This window comes from Propithecus coquereli, unplaced genomic scaffold (genome assembly GCF_000956105.1).
Source record: "Propithecus coquereli isolate 6110/MARCELLA unplaced genomic scaffold, Pcoq_1.0 Scaffold63, whole genome shotgun sequence".
NCBI classification, from domain to species: domain Eukaryota; kingdom Metazoa; phylum Chordata; class Mammalia; order Primates; family Indriidae; genus Propithecus; species Propithecus coquereli.
Window position 1 is genome coordinate 2,582,467 of NW_012152285.1, and position 18,212 is coordinate 2,600,678.

Here is an 18,212-nt window from a genome sequence, read left to right on the forward strand (position 1 = left end):
GCAAGAGACAGGGTGAGTTAAAGTTTAACTCCCAGGAATTGTAAACCAAACCTAAAGCCACTGAACCTTTGGAGTTTGATATGATGATTAGAGCATAACTCGAGTGACACGTTGAATTCGCCATAATCAAGGAAACCTTTTCCGGGTGGGGATCTCTGAAATTACTCAGGTATGATCCATGTGTTTTGCTTTTTCTATTTCAACTCTGTGAAACTGTGCATTGTGGTATCAGTGTAAATGCAGTGGAAACAGCTTTTATCCTCTTCTATTACCGAGCCTAATCCAGGGAATTGTCTGGTTTGTTTTCATACTGATGAAATAATCTAAAAATAAAAGAATATATTGGAATGATCATATAATCTCAAAATGAGGTGGCCTCCATGATTTAATAAATGCCTACAGACTAACCCCTGTGGGTTCAAGAGTAGGGCTAATGTTCTGAAAAGTTTATTGAGTTCTAGCCAGACAGCAGGGAGAGTTGTGGTTGACTGCCTGTCCGAGTCCTAGGACCCTGGGAAACAAAACTGCAATAGGAATGAGAAATAGTATTAATATCATTGGCAGATTTTGAGTTCTCTGCATGGATAATTCTTATCCTACTTTAAATTTCATATATTTAATTATCTCCTGTTCTATCACCACCATTAAAAAAAAAATCTTCGTAAATTCTTGCTATTTCCTCTGCCATTATCCTGCTAACCAAAGAAATGCCCTAAGCTATTATCTTTTGCTCTAGCAAAAAAGAAAACAATAACAGGGAAAATGACTGGCTTTGAGTGTGTTAAATCTCAACCTTGGAATAGCTAATTATTAGATTGCTTCCACAGTTTGAGCAACTGTGCTGCAGTGGATATATTTTCATATTATCATTTTGTTTGCTCCCAAAAGAATATTCACAACCAGGATATAATGGTATTTTATCTAAAGAAAGAAATCAATCTGGGCATTCATCAGGAATATCCCATTCCTACCAGAAATCTCCTAAACTCTTTGACTTTTTGTTATGATTATCAAAGTAAGTTCCAAGGAGAAGGAGTTCCAAGTTAAACAAGTTTCTTTACTGCAGGACTTTTCAAATGTATATTGTGCATCTCCAAAAATATGAAGGACACAGCATTATTTGTGCATTGTGCAGGATTAGTGTTTTATAAAACATGTACTGATAAACTCAGCTCTATTTATAATTTAGGAGCATCAAAAACGTGTTGATTTGGTCTGAAACAGTCTTTGTAATGTGTGCTGAGGAGCATGCAATGGGGTCTGCAAATAAAAGTGAAATCACTTATTTGTCAAAGCGATGAGGCTTTGTCCTGCTAAATACAGAGAGAGAGATGAATGACTCATAAGGGTCATTCATAAGGGACATATTTTCTGGAAAAACATTGCCCATTTTAGACAATTCTTACATTTCACTGTTCCAACTTACTGTGTATCAAATATAAGGGAAGAAAGAAGATAATTGGCAAGGAAAAGAAATGTTATGAGCAAAAAATATAAAATGGCATAACGGATATGAAAACACTGAATACTTAGTTATTATTTTCAACTGGGCTGATACCAAGGTGCTTTTGTGTCACTCATTTCAAATATCAGCATTTCCTACACTGCTACACTGTATTCAGTGGATGTTAACAAATATGGCTCAAAAAAAAAAAGGGACTCTATTATCAAGTTGAGGAAATGGTATTACAAAAGTTAAGGCGGTTCTTGTTAACACATGAGTGTTTTGAGTAATAATAACAGACATTTATGACACACTATATTGTTAAGTGTACTTCTAAGCACGTTCTGTGCATTTATCTCATGTTATTCTTAGAACAACCTATATGAGGTAGATACCCTTATAGCATTTTATAAAGGAGAAAATTGAGGCACAGACAAGTTACCTAACAGGCTCCACATTACTCAGCAAGTGGCAGAGCCAGGTTCCCCAGGCAGGTGGTGTGACTCCGGAGCCCAAGCATGTAATCATTACATTGCACTCACAGGTACTGAGGACTTACCATGTGTGCAAATAGTTTAACTCACTGTGAATATCTAAGAGAGCAGGCAATGTTTTGTTCCCTAAGCTTAATTTACAACAGAACATCTTCTTTCAGGAACATCTATTAATATCTCTTAAAATTGGTATTCCTCAAAGCACAGATTAAGAAAGAACAAATCATTTTTCTAGCCCACGTCCAGCATTCATAACAACTAAAATCTATTGAGATAATCACTGTTAAAATCATCACAATTGAAAAATCGAAGAGACCTTATTATAGTCTCATGATGACCATCAACTATGACTACACCTGTATTAGAGACTTTTAAAATGAATTATAGAAAGAACACTGGGCATTTCTCCTGGACAGAGCTAGGTTGGGATGGCTATTCCAAAACTGCCCAGGTTTGTGACCTTGGCAATGTTGTTTGACTTCCCTGAATCTCAGATTTCTCAAATGTGAAATGGGTGTAAAATCTGACCCACAGAATTTTGTGAAGATTAAATGAGATGATAAAGCAAAATAGTTAAGCACATTCCCTGGTGCTTAGGAATTCAGCAAAAATTGTCTTCCCTTTCCATTTTCCTATTTGTAACAAACTCCAGGAAAATCTTCTAAAACTGTCCAAATTTACCCATTAGCTCCTCTTTGTCAAAAGAATACTAATGAAGTTTGAATTGAAAACTATTCATAAATAATGAAATTTTAATTAATCACAAATAGTAACCCTATTCCACTTATTCAAAGAAAGACAACCTATAATTGTTTTTTAGTATTAAAAGACACATAGAATATACTTTTATTTTAGAGAGCATTGTTTAAGAAAACTCTAAATTATAAAAGCCCAACACCCTTTGCACTCAAACCCATGGAATGACCTGACACAGTGTATGTTCATTTTATTACAAGTGAGTTGATGTTGAAAATCTAATTCAGTAACTGTCTTTTAAAATGTTACCAGCCTTTAGAAAGCTGGGTAGTACTGTGGGTACTATTGCACAATGGGTTTCATTACATTATGTGTCTCTAAATGACTCAATAAGTTCAAACAAGACAGTATTGATCGACAGAGGATAAACACCATTTTATCTTATTCACAGAAACAGTAACCAGGCACCTCTAAAGTGCAGCTCTAACAGTCCAAACTCCCCCCACAGGAAAAGCATCTGGAAAAAGAGCAGCACTCTTGCAGTGACATCCTATGTTAGAAATCTAAATCCCATCGGCTTCTTGACCTGATACTATAAAATCCAGGCAGTTATTATTAACAAATGTTTACTGCCAGTTAGATCAGGGAAGCTAATTTATCATTTTATTCCATCAAACCTATTTCAGCTAGGTTATCAGCTTTAAAAACTATTTTGAATTCTTAACTTAATAAACTAAAATTTTGTGTTGAATTTTTTGATTGATATGAACCAAAAATTAAAATATTTCCTTTTGTAAGAAATGGTTATCTTGACTAAAATATGCAGCATATCTTGAGCTCTCTAATTTTTTTTTAAAGATATGTAAGCTAAGCTTTTGTTCCCCTATGCAGATATATAGGAGGGATTTTATGCATTTAGATATTAACAATCACATGGAGAACATTTACCAGGTTTGTTTATTACACTAGGGGTTGGTCCCTGGTAATATTAAGAGAGAAATAGTAATAAGAATATAAGATAACTCCCTGCAGTTTGCACAGTCATGTGCAGTGTTCTGCTCCAGCCATAATATGACTAAAGAGAATTAGCAGACGACAGTTTGGCCAGACAGAATGTCTTGAGTGAGCAAATAGGTTTGTAATTCTATAAAATCCCACCTGCAATGATGTAGTAATGTCTTCCCTTCCTCCAGCAATTAAAAAATAATCATTGTTTTGGGATGCCTAGTGGATTTAATGAACACTAGATATAAGCAGTAGAATTAACTACTATAGTACCTTATTTCCATAGAATATTCTAGTTTATAAAAGCATTGCATACAGAAGAATTTATACAGATTTTTTTTAAATGCCCAATTTTCTCATAGCCAATTCAGTATGCTTAGTTTCTTCATGGTGACTGAGTCATTTACTTATCATTCCAATTGTACAAAGCTAGTTAATGGAAAGATGCTCCCACCTAAAATTCATAAGCCCAACTCTGTTTATGTAGCACAGTGTGCTGATTTGGTAATGGGCTTTCAACAACTCTACTGGACATGAACTAATTTATTGATTACTTAAGAGGCTAGGTGAAACAGTGAAGAGAGGACATAAGGGTCCACCTGGAAGGTGAGAAGAAAACCAACCCCATACAAGTCCCAGAAGAAAACAGCCCTAAAAAGATTTAATTATAAATCAGTCCAGATGCTGTAATTAACACAGTGAAAGAAGCGAAGGAATGGAGGATTATAAAATCTCCTATCGAACTGCCAGGGGACTGGCAAAGCTTTATGTACAAATGCAATCTTTTTTTATTTCTAGTAATTTTAGATTCTTCTATCTAGCTCTTTTATTGGGATTCTGTTTAGTGCTTATCTTTTCAGCTGGGGCCTCCAGCACAAGGTAAATTGGCTTATTAGATGCACTGAAACGCTAAGGCCTCTAATGATTTGCGGTGGAAGTCAGTAAGCAAAATCTGATGCCATGGTGGGTGGGGGGAACTGTGTTGACACTTACAGATGCCCATCTCAAAAATCTTCTTTCTAATCCTTTTTTTTTTTTTTAAGAGCCCTAACAGTGCCTTATGATTCGGGCAGCACTTACTATCAACCAATTAGAACTGGCACCCTATGATGATAATGATGATGATGATGACAACAGCTCTTAATCCCCATACAGATCCTGTCACATGCCAGGCACATAGATTAACTCGTTTAACCCTCCATGACCCTATGGAATAGGTCATCGCTATGCCATTTAAAGCAGCTAAGGCTTAGGGTCATGGAGAACTTGCCCAGGCTCTTATGGACATGCCTAAGAACTCATGGACATGGAGAAACTTCCCGAAAGTCACACAGGTAGTAAGTGCTGGAAGAAGGAGTGAATCCCAGCAGTCTGGCACACACCACCCTGCAAACAGAGGACAAATTAATCACTGAGAAAGCACTGATGCTTAGAACTAGAAGGAAACCTTGAGATCCTTTATTTGACATAGAAAAGTTACATGAGTTTCCCAAAGATAGAAGACTCTTTTTTGTTAGAGAACCCAAGTACAGAACCCCACTCCAGGTGGGCCCTATTAGGTTATTAAGTATGAATTGTCTGATTTCCTTAAGTATTAAGTTTGACAGTTGATATCTCTGCCATTTGACTTTGACACTCCTTGTTTTATTTTTATTGTGAAGGAACATCCTCAGTCTTTCAAACGCACATTGTGGCTTGAGATTATCTTTCATATTTTTTTAGAATAATTTTTGTGAAACCATGGATAAGTCGAAAATTCCTGTTATTTTTAAATATGAGTTCTGTCATGGAACCAATGCTGCATAGACAGCTCAAAATATCAACTAAGTGTTTGGGAAGAATGTGGTTAATGAATGCACAGTACATTGATGGTTTGAGAAGTTCCATTCTAGTGATTTTAATCTTGAAAATGAGCCACGTGGGCAACCTGAGACCAAGGTGGATAATAATGAGCTGAAAGCTGTAGTGGAAGCCAATACATCTCGACCTACATGTGAATTAGCAGCGAGGTTTGACATTACTATTCTAACGATACTGGACTATCTGAAACAAATGAGCAAGGTAAATAAGCTGGATAGATAGGTTCCATATGAATTAATGAACATCAGAAGAGAAATCATCTCAAAGCTTGCCTTTCTTTGCTGTCATGACATAAAGGCGGACCATTTCTACACTGCATTATTACGTGTGATGAAAAATGGATTATTTTTGACAATCGCAAGTGTTAGGCACAATGGCTGGATAAAGATGAAGTGCCAAGACACCACCCAAAATGGAATATTCATCAGAAAAAGGTAATGGTGTCTGTTTGGTGATCCAGCACTAATATTATCCACTACAGCTTCATGGAACCTGGTCACTTGATTACAGCGGATGTCTACTGCAACCAATTGTATGAAATGATGAGGGTGACTGTGATTAAACAGCTAAGATTGGTCAATAGAGACAGGCCAATCCTTTTGCAAGACATTGCTCAACCAAATGTTGCACAAACAATGCTGCTCAAACTACAGAGGCTGGACTTGGAAACTCTCTGTCATCCACTGTATTCACTAGACCTCGCACCAACTAACTACCACTTCTTCTTGGCTTTGGACCACTTCTTGCAAGGAAAAACATTCAATTCTCAACAAGCTGTGGAAACACCTTTCACGATTTCATTTTTACTTGCTCTCCAGGCTTCTTTGCTGCTGGCATAAACAAGCTACCGTTGAGATGGCAAAACTGTGTCAACAGTTTAGGCTCATATTTGGATTAATCATACTGCTTCTTGTTTGACATATAATAAACTATGCTTTTGATTCAAAGTTAGACATTTCATATTTAATGACCTTAATATTAATATTATACCTCCTCCCAGTATACAGCATTTCTAATTCAGCCTGATTCTCTATGCAAATTCTGGGAGACAGATTAATAGGACCTCCATGGTAAAGAGGAACACTCCTTTCATTCTGAGTCCCACCCTTCTTGCTGCACCCAGATTGACACAGCCAGAAACTCAGTTAAATGAGACCCATTTTGTGACTTGGAGAGACTGCCAGGCCCAGATCACAGAGAACAGGTACAGACACCATGAACGCAGTGACAGGTAAGACATGGAGGCATCACTGAAAATATGAAGTAATTGTCCTGAATGACATGGCTGCTTTACACCCAAATTCTGTTAGTGTCTGAAGAGGACAAAGCACCTCCCCACCTGGAAGACACACCCTTCTCCCCATGGAAAGAATAATTGGGCTGCTAGGTCTAAAGCCCAATGATCCAAAGCTCTGATTTGTAGTGTTGGCATAGCACAGAGGGAGACAAATTATATGTTAAAACAGAAAGTTCTGAACCCATAATGCCTGGGCTCAAATCCTGGCTCCAGCACTTACTATGATGTGACCTTGAGCAAATTACATAACTTCTCTTTGCCTCTTTCCTCTTCTTTAAAGTCGAGGTTGTTTTAAGAATTAGATCAGAAATTATATATGAAGTGCTTAGAACAATACCAAGCAAGTATGCATAAACTTTAGCTATTGTAGCTATAATTCTCATATTTCTGTGCTAGTGCACAATGCTTTACTAGAATAAATAATTTGGAGAAAGAGAGACCATGAAGTCAACGTGTCGAGTGTTTTAAAGACTGGAATGAGGTGGCTGAGAAATTAACTCTATGCCTACCATTTGGCTTGTAGCACAAATTTGGAACAATCTCTCCCTGTCTCTGTTGCAGTTTTTCCAAGGCCGATATGCTCTCTATCACAGGCAGGTCCTCCTAACTCAGTGGGTATAGAATGATCTGAAGAAACCTCGGTAATTATCGAGAGAAGCAGGATAGAAATACAGATCCTCACACCAGAGTGAAAATCTCTTGGGCTTTGTTATTTTTGTAGTTATAATAATAATAAAAAAAGATCAGTACTCAAAGCCACATACAAAGATACAGTTTATTGTTGAAGAATAGGATGGTTATTAGCACAACAAAAATGCAAGCATGAAATAAATTAACCTGCCTCCAAATCAGTCCCCTACACAGGCATAGCAGCAGACCCCCAAAGAGAAAATTAAGTGTGAGGGGTCAGAGGAAACTAAGGCGGGCATCAGAACTACTGTGGAAGGAGTTAAGGGCCAGTGTCCATTTTAAAGGCAGAGGCTTGATGAATGGGCACCAAGGAGATCCTTCCTTCTATGTGGGACAATGTATGACCATTCTGTAAGTTCAGTCCTTGAAGCCTCTTTGTCACAAACAAGGAACTCTAGCATACATTATTAGGTTCTAACTGCCATCTCTGTGCCTTTAAGCAATCCACACTCCACCCCCAACTCAGCATTACTTAACAACCATCCCTTCTTTTAGACAAGTGCACAAAGCCAATGTCCTTGTCCCAAATGATGTGTTGGCCACACCTTCCCCATTACATATGGATGTTGAGTTTATCCTTGAAGTTAAAATTACTATGTTAACTTACCCACTGGAAATTGATTTAGTGACACCACCCCATTCACATCTGAGTTCAGCATTGCTATAGGTGCTGTGTTGCATACAAAGATGTGTTTTGTTCCTAAAATCAAGGAACCCATGAAGGTTTCTCCAGAGCTCCCATCACAGTCCTAGGATAATTAATCTCTTTCTCCAAGGTCTCTTATTTTGCTGGAAAATGAATATCTATTTACTATACTAAATTAGGAGTTCCTTAAAGACAGGAAAGTTATCCTTTTTTTCAATTTTCATACCTAATATAGTGTTAGACACATAGTGCACAATATTATTTGTTAAATAAAAGAGTCACCTAATTGGAGAGAAAAGAAGAGATAATGAAAAACACTGAGTGCCATGTACCAAGCTCTGTGCTGTGCACTTAGCCTGTCTTTTTGAATCACTATAACAACTCTGTGGAGTAGGCACCATTATTCCCAATTTCAGAATGAAGAAACTGACACCCGATTAAATAATTTGACTGACATTTACAACATTCTTAAGAGGTAGGACTTTAACATACAAGGCTAAGTCAGTATGCATCCATGATCCCATGTTTTTCCTACTGTGACACCCTCGTACCTGTGAATCAATGATGAAAGACACAGAGTAAAATATCATGTATTCTAATATCATGAGGTGTAACTAGAGAATTAGGGGAAAGAAAATGTCTGGAGTCGTCAGAGCGGCTGTATTCCATTCAGTTCAACAAACATGAATGAAGTAGCTACTAAGCGCTCAGTGCTGAGGGCTGGGGCTGAAGAGGTGAGTGCATGTCTGTCCTCAGGGAGTTTATAGCCCTCCCTCCGTTTATTCTCATTGCCATAGACATAGTTCTATCCTCCTCTTCCGCCCATTTGTCCAAAACTGGTCTTTCTGCCTCTAATCCATTCTCAACAAACTCACGGATTCATTCCTCTAAAATGGAATGAAGGACAAGTTCCTATTAGAATTCTTCCATGCTGATCCCAGAGACTTCATAATAAAATGAGAAGGCTCTTTCTGCATCTGTTGAGAGGATCGTATGGTCTTTGTTTTTACTTCTATTAATAGAACAGAAAAGTTGACATTAATTTATAGAGTTACAAAATGTGGGGCCATTGAAAGTCTTTTAATAGGAGAGCAACATAATAAAAGGGATATTTAAGAAAATTAACCAATTTTATGTGGATGGTATTAGAATCAGGAAACACTAGAAGCCAAATTAAGACCATAATGCAGGCATGAAGTGATGGTAGCATAGACGATAATGGTGGTGGGAATTCGAAAGTCGGGCAACCTGTCGGGACACGATGATTGGCTAGAAATAAGAAGCCAAGAATTTAATAAGGGCAGTTTATGCTGCTGCATGTAAGTTAGCACAAAATCAGAACATATATAAGGGCTGTCTGGAAAGTATCAAGCCATTGTTAAGATCACAAGAACAGTTTACATGACATTGATGTAAACCTGGCAGCCAAGCAGAGTGGACTGTAATGCACATGCGTGAACAATGACGCCTTCACCGTACTAGTCAGTGGGGCGATAGACGCTGAGTGAGCATGTGTGCCTTGTGGCCATCACATTCAAAATGACTGAGTAGAGCAACGAATCTGCATTGAATTTTGCATTAAGCTTGAACATTCCTCCGTGGAAACTATTTGCATGATTCAGAAGGCTTATGGGGATGATGCAATGAGTGCAGCACAAATAAAAGTGTGGCATCAAAGCTTCTAGGATGGTTGAGAATCTGTTGAAAGTGATCCATGTCTGGAAGACCTTCAACAAGCAGAACACCTGAGAATGTTGTTAGGTTAAGAGACGCTGGGAGAACTGTGTGAGGTCTCAAGGTGCCTACTTTGAAGGGAAATGAGGCGACATTGTCCTATGTATACTATTTCTTGTATCTTGTATCTTCTTCAATAAATGTCTCTATTTTTCATATTACATGGCTGGATACTGTCTGGACAGACCTCAGATAATCTGGCTTTTGAAAGAGAAACATAAGGCTGCCTTTCATTACATGCGTCAGACTGCCTAAGTGCAACTGTAACACAGAGCTGTAGATAGTTAGATTTTGTAAGCTTCACTAAAAAATTGAATATATCACATTAGTTAGTAATTGGCAGTTTTGGTGAAAATTGAGTTTTCAACTTAAATTTCTCCAAATTGTTCTGAGGAAACCAGCTGCAGCAACTAAGTTCAAAAGGACAATTTCAATGAGGTTAAAAAGATATAGAGATGGGGGGGAGGGGAGAGAGAGAAAGATGTAACACCAGACCAAGAATGAATGAAATACAGCACTCACAGCTAATCAGGTCTCCGTAATATGCTACACAAATATTTAATAATTGGTACCAGGACTAGTGAATAAACATCTACCATTAAGCTAAAGGATATGTGCATTGTATGCCATGATTACCACATTTCCAATTCAAAAAACGACTTAAAAATTAAACATACATGCAAAGAAATTCTACTGTTCTCATTAGGCTATGTCATTCTAGAATTTCTAAATTCTGCCAACTCTCTCTCCCAGGGATCTTTAAGAAGTCAGGCAATTTGGCTAGAGTTAGGTATCACAAATGAGTGAAGATAATACAACCATCTGTGGTGTTCTGATCTCACAGGTACTAGAATAATAACAACACAAAAACCAGAATTATGTATATGTATTAGTCAGGGTACTCCAAAGAAACATAACCAATAAGAGATATATATATACACATACACATATAAATATTATATAAATAAAAATATAAATTTATGTAAACATGCATATAAATATATAAATAGATTTATTATAAGGATTTGGCTCATGCAATTATGAACACAGAAGTCCCAAGATTTGTAGTCAGCAAGCTGGAGCCCCAGGGAAGCCAATGTGTAGTTTTAGGCCAAGTTGAAAGGCCTGAGAACCGGGAAAGCCAATGGTGTGAGTTCCAGTCCAGAATCCAGCAGGCTAGAGACTCGAGAAGAGCCAATATTTTACTTCCAGTCTGAAGACCAGCCAAAGCAGTCAGGCTGAGACCCCTCTTACTCAGCCTTTTTTGTTTCATTCAGGTCTTCAATTGATTGGATGAGTCTCACTCACATTCCACCTGCTGTCAAAATTTTCCAAATTTTTTTTTATTAAAAATCTATTATTCATCTCTAAATCTTCGATGTTGACAAGGACAGATTACTTATGAGTATTCTTGTTTCCAAATTTATGATATTCTTGACCAAGTTGAGTGGAGGTTGAAGGATTTTTCAGAGAATGTTGGTGTCAGAACTAGTTATGAAAGAAAAGGGGTGCCTAGAAAGGGCTCTCGTGTGATGTTGTGCTGCTAACGGTGGCCACCAGGAGTTTATTCACCCCTGTGTATGTACACATTCACGTCTGCACATGTTTGCTGGTGCACTCATATATACATACACACACACAACCACATATACACAAGGCCTTATGGAGCAAGCATGAATTCAGGTTAGCCAGGGACATTGTAGAAAGAAGAATGGTGATTCTAGGTAAGTAGAAAATGAGAAAGAAGAACAAAAGCACCTAAAAGGTAACTGTTACATCTGCAAGACTTGATGGGCTTGAGTACAGAGTAGCTCCAGACAGCCATTGAAAGACAATCAGGAAAGCAAAGCTAGGACCAGATCATGGCAGGCACTGTATGTCAGGCTAAGGGGCTGGACTATTTCTTCATAGGTAGCGATGGGACCAGGGAAGGTTTTTGAGCAGGAGAATAATAGAAGTGATATTTTAGGGAGATCGATCTGGTAGTGGTGTGCAGAACAGAGGTGCAGTGCCTAGAAGGTGGTAAGCAGTGACATTTCATTCTACACTTTGGATGAGCTCAGGTTAAGTCCAGTAATGGAAGAGGGGTGGGGATGGAGACAGGAGAGGAGGAGGAAACAGGTGAGGATACATATGTACAGAAAGCTGGAGAAAAGTCTAGACTCAGGCTTCATGAGAAGCCAATATTGGAAGTTGTTCTGGATAAAGAGATCATAAGCACCTCAAAGGGAGGAATTCACAGAGCTGTCAGACACTTCATTATTAACTTGACTCAACTCTTTCCCACATCTGCTCCTCTCTCTTCTAAGAGCCTGCATTACTGTCTTTTCTATTCCTCGCAGCTTTTACTTCCTTTCCATACATAGAACCACAATGAGTAATAGTTTTATGCACATAGTGGTCATATAAGTACCTTATTGGCTGGTCTGCATCAAAACTGAGTTGAAAACAAATCACTTGAGCCAGAATCTAGTAAGAATGAGATTTTTTTTTTTAGGTAGTTCAAGGTCATTGTTTCTAAATACTAACAATCAGAAAAACATTTATTCATCAGAAATGATGAAAATGTAGACAAAATAATTAGAGAAAATTTTGAATCATTCCTCCTTTTCTATTATCTAGTTTCTGCCTTCCTCTTATACTCTTTTTCTTCTTTTTAATAATTCTTACTCTAGCCCGGGCAACAGAGTGAGACTGTCTCAAAAAAAAAAAAAAAAAAAAATCCTTTATGCATCCATCTGTCCATTTGGCAGGTGAAATAAATTCGATTACTCTCAATTGTTTAATAACATGTATAGATTAGAGCTTAAGTCAGCTGTTCTAAATGCAGCTGCATATTCTTATCACCTGGGAAACTTCAAAATATATATCATTTCCTGGGCCCCACTTCGAGCCAGTTGAATCAGAACCTCTCTGGGGGTGGGGAAGATGATGCCTGAACACAGCCTAATATGAGGCAGGGAGTCTATTCTTTCTCCATAGCTCCTACAGCTCATACCTGTTGGCAGCTGGCTCTGCTAAGGCTATTCTTAAGTGATCTTTTAGTGCCAGTTTGCAATGTTTTAATAGTGGTGCAATATTTTAAGAATAGAGCCTTAAAGCAAGTTATTGCAAATTATAGTTAAGGAATTCACTCAAACTGGATACAACCTCTGTTTGAGCAGAAGATTATGTACAGTGAAGCTGTTTTTGAGAGCATGATAAAAATAGAGGAAGGAGAGATTTAATGAAGTGAATATTACTTGCTAAAATTTAAGAACACTTGCAGTTAAATCTCAAAATCCTATTTTGACAAGATGTGCATAGGTGAATGCTTCCTCTTCTTGTCTTTCCTTGTGTAATTTACAGTTCAAGCTAAATCCCAGGATTTAAAGGGCTTCTCATTGATATTTAAAGGCCATATTAAATAAATGTGAAATATCTTTCAAGAAGATAAAATGTACCTCTATAAAATTCACTTAATGAGAATATGCTAAAAAGCAAGAATTGTTTCTATTGGACCATAAATGATACAATTTTAAACAGATTTTTTAAATGAAAATAAATTGTTCTGACTATTTGAAATTACTTTTTCCTCAAGCAAAACAAAAAGGATTTCTAGATGTCAGAATTCTTTTGCAATAATGATGATTTGTGGGCCAGATTAATATGCTTAACTTTCCCGAGAGCTTGAGTCACTTTTTCCTTTTAATTAGATTATGTCTGCTGATTTGACAGTTTTTTTAAAAAATTGGGAAAACATGCCTCCCTCACCCTTGCATGTTTTAATTCCCTGATTTAGTACAGGTGTTTGTATACACACACATCTATACAAACACACATATAAAATTATAATACAAAAATCATTTGTCTATTACGCATCTGCTTGTTCTTTTTTTTGATAAACTCTAAGTTAGTGTCTTCAATGATACTTTTCCACTGATATAGTTTTATTTTTCTCTAGACATATTTTCACCACAGTAAAATTTTCCCAGTGTCTTAGGTTTTGCTATTTTAAGTTACTCTATTTAGAAGTTAGAAGATTCCAAATGGGACGATATATGGATTGTAAACATCAACAAACAGTAATTAAAGTATCAGCTGGCCCTATACATCTTTGCAAAAATGATCATTTCTTTAGAAAGTCGTGTCTGTCAGTACTATTCTCCAACAGTTAATATCTTGTCTTAAAAGTACAACATACATTTCAGATGGAATCAGCAACTTCTTTAGCCATGGGTGCCATCAATGGAGCAGGAGAGAGAATAAAATTTAAAGAATGAAAGAGAGGAAGAGAAAGGAGAAGGAAAGGGAATTACATGGACATTTGAAGGCAGAGAGCAAGAACGCTGTACTTCCAAAGCAGTTGTGTTTGGTGCCTTTAGAAGCACCAAACTCTATTGCATACCCCATCAGATATTTGGTCCATAGTTGACTTTTTCCTCCCTAGCTGTCTACAATCCAGAAGAACTAAAGATCAATGAAAAGAAGAATCAACACTTTAATATGAGAATAGAAACAAACATGAAAGCTGAGGCAGAACCTACCAAATGATATATCACTTGGTAAATTATGAAGATGCAATGCTTTGCCAATCACTCAGTGATTAACGGAGAGCTGGCAATGGCCACATGTCCATTTGGGGCCATATCCAAAGAGGGTCAAATCCTGAATGTGCCCAAGTGAACCACCAGACAGTCCACACATAGCACTGCTCCGAGAAGCTATTACAATAGCTCCCTTTCATTCCAGCAAAAAGGCTAAATGACCACAGTGCTCTAGATGCCCGAGACTGTGTGTCCCTATGGAAAAGAATGAGGACTCACAGTATCACCTTCAACAGCTTCCTTAAGTGTGCTATGTTCTTCACAGCAACACTTTAAGGGAAGTGGGGTGGATATAATCTCCCCACAACCCCCCACCAACCTATTATTTTTTTAAGGTGAGGAAATTGGGAAGAAGTAAAATTTAGTAATTAAAAGCACAGACTCTGTCCCCAGGCTACCTAGATTCAGATCATCTGTCTGCCACTTATTACCTGTGTGACCTTGGGCACATTAATCTATCTCTACCTTAGAGGAAGAACAATAATATCTATTCCATTGAGTTTTTATGAGGATTAAAGGAATTACGTTTAAAGTTTTTAGAACATAGCATACAATATGTGTTCAGTAAATGTTAGCTATATTATTATTTAAAATCTTTTAAATTTTGCCATATAATAGGCAGGAAATGGTATCTTGTCTTGTTTTAATTTGCTTTTTCCTGATCTCTGAAGATGATCATGTTTAAATCATAAGTTTATAAGCTATTTTTATTCTTCTTCTTTAAATTAACTCTTCATGTCCTTTGCTCATTTGTCCACTGATTTGTGAGTCTATTATTTATTTAAAAGTACTCTTTGTATATTACAGATATCACTTCTCTGTTTATTATATAAATAACAATCATTTTCTTCCAGTCTGTGGCCTCTTTTTAACTTTATTTTTCCATTATAAAAGTATGTCATTATAGAAGTTTGTAAGTTTTATGTAGTCAAATCTGTTAGTCTTTTCATTCATGGCTCTGGGAAGGGTATACTTGATTTAGAAGACCTTCTGTACCATGAGATTATGAAAATGTTCTCTATATTTTCTTCTAGTAGTTATACAATGTATTTAAAGGTGATTTCTTCAATCCGCTTAGAATTTTGGCATGTTATGAGGTCATCTGCCGACTTTATCTTTTTCTCAAATTGTCTAGGAACTCCTAATGATTTGAAATAACATCGACTGCCAAATTCCATTATAAATAAAATTATAGACTTTATTTCATTCCATTAATCTTTTTGTCTATTGTTGTGCTTGTTTTAATCTTAACTGTTAATTAGTCTGGTTCCTAATCATTCTATGCTTTTAATACATGTTGTGGCTTTATTCCATGTTCTTCCTGTCACATGAACTGCAAAAATCAATCTGTCAAATTTCAAAATAATTTTATTGAAATTTAAACTGTCATTAAATTAGTATTTTGGGAAAAACTAATATCTTTACAATAATAAGCTTTCCATTTATCGAGGCCTTTAGATCCTTCAGTAGAATTTTATCATTTCCTTTATATAGGTTTTAGACATTTCTCATTAAGTTTAATCTTTTAAGTTTTTCTTATATTGTTCAAAGCTGCTCATTACATTTCATTTGTTATTTCTGTTAAATAGAGAATATTTATCTTAAAACTGTTTTTGTAGTATTCTTTCATTAGTTCTAATAGTTTTATATAGTTGATTACTTATTTTTAATGAGAATGAATGATTGCAGTGTTTCACTAGCATGTTTGCTACATGTTTCTGATGTTATTTGTCAGTTTAAGGATGTTTTGTTCTTTTGCTAACTTACAAAGAGTTTTATTTTTTATAAAAGCTAATAGTGGGTATTAAATTTTATTAAGGTCCACTTTTACATTTACTGTGATGATCATGTGCTTTTAATCAATGAATAGAATTAAACTAATAGAATCCCCAATGTTGAATAATCTTTGTATTCTTATAATGATCTCATCTTGTTTGTTGTATATTACTATATACACTATATTGTATATCACTATATATATATATATATCATTCATGTGACACTGGTACAGTGTTCTATATATATATAGTGTTCTAGTGTTCTCTTTATATATGTATAGTGCTCTACATATCAACTTTTTTGATATGTTTTCCTGGTTTTGTATCAGATATAAGTTGTTCATTATTTTCTATGCTTCAAAAGGCTTTATATAACAAAGGAATTATTTGTTTTTTAAATAATTTATAAAACTTGCCTAAGAAAACAATCTGGACCTGGTGTTATTTGGGAGAAAAACATTGAAAATATAGTTTATGGTTATTAGTTTGTTCAAATTTTTAACTTGTCCTTGGAGGCGGTTTTAAAAATTCACACTTTTCTAAGCAGTTTTCCATTGCATCTATATTTTTCAAATTATTATTAAAACCATTCTCTCTTTATAAAGTCTCTGGATCTATGGTTATATGCATTTTTTCTTTTGTTTTTAAAATATGTTTTCCCTTTTTCCCTTATTAAGATTGCCAGCAAGGTGCTGATTTACTGATCTTTTCAATCATCTCTTACCATTTATTTATTAAGTCTATGGATTTTTGTTTTATTAATTCTACTTTTCTCTTTGACTCCTTCTAATTTTTTTAGTTCATTTTGTTCTTTTCCTAGCTTTAGTTGAATGCCTAGTTATTTTCAGTGTTTATTGCCTTCTAATTAATGATAAACAATTTCCTCAGAATAAAATCTTGGCATCTCATAATAAAAACATGTTTCATTAACATTTATTAACATAATTTCAACTTATTTGTAAAGTTATGAGTAAGAGTTCTATATCATAGAAAGCTCAAAGTGGTCAAATAAGCAAGAATGAATAAAATAAAAATAATTTGTTAATCCACCACCTAGAGAAAACCAGGTAGCCTTTTACAATCAAAGTCTTTATTCTTTATGAATATAAAAATTAACACAAATGACATCAAACCACACATTATCTTGTAACCTGCCTCTTCTACTTGATTATGGTTCATAATATCTGTCTAACTCATTATATATTCTTCTTGAACATCAATTTGATTAGCTGTACTATACCACTATTTATTCAAATATTTCTTTATCACTGGATATTTAAGTTGTGTCTAATTTTCAATGAAGTACTAGCATGCTCTATCAGAGATGACAAACACACACAGTCTCAGGACCTTAAGGAGTTTTCCTACTAAGAAAGGAAACAAACATAAAGGAAATAACAAGATCAATTATTAAGGCAAAATAAAAGAGCTCAAGATAATGAATTCAAATCTGCATTTTTCTCCACCTTGGACAATTACTAGAAAGGAGAATAACTAATGAGAAAATCACAGATGATGGCTGAGATGAGTCAACCGAACCAGCAGATAAGGAACAAGATAGGAATATTTGCCAGCACATCTGTGTGCCAGGTACTATGTTAAGTGCTCTCGTGTCCATTATTTATTTAATCCTTTAAATGACAACAACAACAACAACAAAAACTTCAAGTTAGGTATTGATATTCCTATTCTTTTTTTTAGAATAGAAAACCAGGTCTCAGAAAAGTTAAAATCACAGTGACAGAACTGAAATTTAAATGCAAGCTTATTCTTCTCTAAAAATGTGGAACCTACTACAGAGGAGAAATTTTATCAACAATTACAAGTAAAATTAATATATCCATTGTGAACAACATTAATTTCTTCTCTTTATGTTAAGCCTTGTCTAGACCCAAATTGGCAAGGCCCTAATTAATGCATGATTCATTATTAATGCTTTAATAACTTAGAGGAGATTTTGGTTAATTTTTTTCCTGAGATAT

The 18,212-nt window shown here is 35.7% G+C and overlaps 1 protein-coding gene across 2 annotated transcripts in view; it reads left to right on the forward strand.

Annotated features, from left to right (window-relative positions):
- The first annotated feature begins 77 nt into the window (after positions 1-77).
- The window catches only part of A1CF (APOBEC1 complementation factor), an 83,221-nt gene continuing 65,086 nt past the window's right edge, over positions 78-18,212 (forward strand). For both annotated transcript variants that reach the window (XM_012659761.1, XM_012659763.1), the window contains exon 1: positions 78-169. The gene's annotated coding sequence lies outside the window, so the exon portion shown is untranslated. The remainder of the gene's footprint in view (positions 170-18,212) is intronic.